Below are 3,448 nucleotides of genomic sequence, written 5' to 3' on the forward strand. Positions count from 1 at the left end.
CCTTGATGTTTTGGGCCATCCACAATCTACGTCTGTCTGTGGCCAAGGAATATGAATTTCTGCTCCTAGTCATCCAGTTCAGGCTTGAGGTGAGCAAAAAGCCACATGCAGTCTGACTCTGGTGCCTTTGTCTCAACTATGTCTGACCTCCACCACAGCTGTGCACTCAAGTCTGTCTTCTTGAGCCAGCCTACTGATTGTTTCCTTTCTGGCCAAAATCTCTACTCTTACAGCTCACTTGGTGTGACTAACTATGGACTTTTCTGGGATGCTAAAACTGGTTTCTTGGAGAGAGCTAAGTTGGACCCAGCTGCACTTCCACCATCTTCCTCAGCCTCTCTTCCCTCATCATTGTAAACAGTCTTTATGATCATGAGCCAGAAGATTTTGTCTGTTGGAAAAGATATCAGAGAAATATGACTTTTGAATTACCACCTCATTATTCAAGCAAACAATCAGAGCAGTGTTTTAATTGGTGAGAATTATGCAACTAGAAACGATTGGGATGGACTTACCATTAAGTCTGTCAGGAGAGTTAGTGATATTACCATTTTCCCTAGAGCTCACAAAATTAATCTAAACTCATTGGCACAAAAAGTGATGGACATTCATGGGCCTCTAGATTTCTCTGAGACCTGGCTAATAATCCTTGTTATGTTTAGAGCTATATACGTATTATACATAATGACTTAGCAGATTTATTCTCATGGTCTACATTGGCCAATAGGGCTTCCTAATTCCAACACATCATAAGAAATGTCTTATCATATTGGTTATGGTATTAAACCATTAAATTCTATCTAGAGATATACAACTTCTCTCTCTCTTTACATGATTGCCATAATGATACAGAAATGGAAAAGGCACAAAAGGGCTGGGAAGTTGGCTCAGTGGTAGAGTGCTTGCCTCACATGCATGAGGTCCTGGGTTCGATTCCCAGTACCGCATAAGCAGAAAAAAGCCAAAATCTCTGGCTCAAGTGATAGGGCACTAGCCTTGAGCTGGAGAGCTGAAGGACAGTGCCCAGGCCCAGAGTTCAGCCCCCATGACCGACAAAAAAAAAAGAAGAGAAAAGGAAAGGCACAAAAATATTATGATACCAGTGAAAATAGAGACAACTAGAGAGTGCCTAGGAGGTAAAAATCTAATCTTTAGATAGTACCCAGGAGATTAAAATCTAATCTTTAGACTTCAATAAATTATTAAATCTCTCACACAAGAGACAGACTTACCAAAAAGGGTATGAAAAGCCTGACGATGTCAAAACCATATTTGAACTAGAACTCTGATCCATATTTTTTGCAGTCATCATCTCAGGAAGCCAAACCACAGATTCTACAGCAACCAGTCCAGGAAGTCAAACCCCAATTTTTGCAACAATCATGTCATAATAGTTAGAATTTGGCGAATGACAACTAGCTTCCCTCCTCTTGTCCCTCTTCCAACAAAACTTACCAGAAATGCCAAATATGAATATTGTACCAATCAAATGAGATGTTTCAGTTCTATGAAGTCACCTCTAGCTTTCCCAATCCAACAACGTCTGATCAGAAAATAGTTGAGACCATTTCTTATTCCCCCCACCAACAACATTCCACCCTATTCTTCATGTGTTTGACTCTGCAGAAGCAGAAGGTGGCAGCTGACTCCCCTGGTATATAGCATGCTCTGAACAGACCCTATTTTATCTGAATAAATATTTATCTAGTAATACACAAAGAGGAAGAGATTAAAGACCTTGGATGATGCCTAAGCAAAGCTACTATGGTCTGATTTTGAAAGTTATCTGACGTCAGAGTTGCTATGAGATTGCTCCCAAATCTCATATCCCTTAAAACAAGTCCATATATTCCAAAATGTCATAATCATAATTACATAATAGAAAACTTTACTCAATAGTATCATTCCTTTTAACTTAAAAATACCTGCCATCTAGTTATCTTCAGACATATACAACAAAGTATTAAATGGTAGCTCATAGGCAGAATCCCAATGAAAATTTACTTTGTGTCTTTTAGGACACTAGAACCTGTGCTTCCATGAAATTTATGTATTTAGTGCCTAGAAATGTAATAAATCATATTTCTTTAGCGATTAGGGTCTAGTTAGAGCTTATGTGCTCTTTATATTATCTCTTAACATACCAAGAAAGGATCATACAGGCAGCAAAGTAAACCATAAAAGATGTTAAAATTTTAAATATTTATCTAGCAAAATCTACTCAACTACTAAGCTTGATAAGTGAAGCAGCAGCTACCAAAAAATGTTTAAGAGAAAGTGCTATAGCTGAGAGATCCATTTCTTGTGTTTTGTGATTTTTTTCAAGGATATCAATTATTTAATCATTTGAAGTGCAACTTGATGGTTTTTTTTCTTACAAACAGAAAAACCATTTTACTTTTATTTTTCTGTTTAACAAATCATCTCTAGAATGGGAAAACCAGAACAATTCTTATGATTGGGTGTGTCATAGACCCAGCTGGATAAAGGAAGAAATGCTGCAGTCATTTGGGGCTCAGAAGTCAATCACCCATGAACACGGTAATTCTATAAAGAGGCTGCAGAGCCAGGCCAGCTAAACTGGGGGAACAGTTATGACATTTTGTATTTAGGTAATGCTATGAATGCTTGAAATGACTATTAAAACTTAAGTTGAATTTCTAAGTCATTTCTTTCAGAGTATAGCTTAGAAGATTGTTAGCTCTTGGATGATAACTGTAAGAACACCAAAAAAAATGTAATTAAGGGCTTCCCAAACTATTGCTGATGAGCATGAAGGGCTTTGGCAGAATCAATGTGTAGTTAGAAAATCTCCTGTTAGATCTGTGATCTTCAAACAGACGGAGGGATTCAAATCACAATTTACCTGCAGGTTACCAAAGTTGAGCTCTGTATGGTGAAAATAATTCAGGTGTTCACTTGTGCTTGACGATAAACTGCTGATATCAGCACAGTCTCACAACTTTACAAAAGGGCATGAGATCCCTCTGTGACATATTTCAGCATTTTCTAACACATCATGGAGTGACACAGTCATTCTTGAGTGGGAGGTGTCCTCCCTAGAGCCATTAATCCATGGCATTAATGAAATCAAACAGAATATGACAGTGTCCTTCTTTAAATAATTACTACCTTTTAGAGAATTTTCACTTATGCTTTTGAAAGCATAGTTTGCAGACCACCTAGCTTGATCAAATGAGTTTTAAGGAATCTTATACCAGACCTACTGAGTCAGAGTGTCTGGGAATGGGATCTTGAATTTTAACAAGCTCTCTATGTGAATCTTTCACATATTTGTAGGAGATAACAAAATATTTTCTGAATTACTAAGACAAATCTAGAGAAAGTTCAGCTAGGCATTTTGTCTTACTTTTTATTTTGCAACAAACTGATATTTGTTGGCTAAATGAATTGAGTTAGAAATAATAGAAAATATTTTACTTATAAG

The 3,448-nt window shown here is 37.1% G+C and overlaps 1 non-coding gene across 1 annotated transcript; it reads left to right on the forward strand.

The window, feature by feature from the left end:
* Positions 1-873: 873 nt before the first annotated feature.
* Positions 874-953, forward strand: Trnav-cac (transfer RNA valine (anticodon CAC)). Its single transcript has one exon. It is a non-coding gene; the product is annotated as a tRNA-Val (tRNA).
* Positions 954-3,448: the final 2,495 nt, after the last annotated feature.

The sequence above is a fragment of the Dipodomys merriami genome, unplaced genomic scaffold (genome assembly GCF_024711535.1).
Source record: "Dipodomys merriami isolate MVZ:Mamm:240054 unplaced genomic scaffold, mDipMer1.0.p SCAF_1, whole genome shotgun sequence".
NCBI classification, from domain to species: domain Eukaryota; kingdom Metazoa; phylum Chordata; class Mammalia; order Rodentia; family Heteromyidae; genus Dipodomys; species Dipodomys merriami.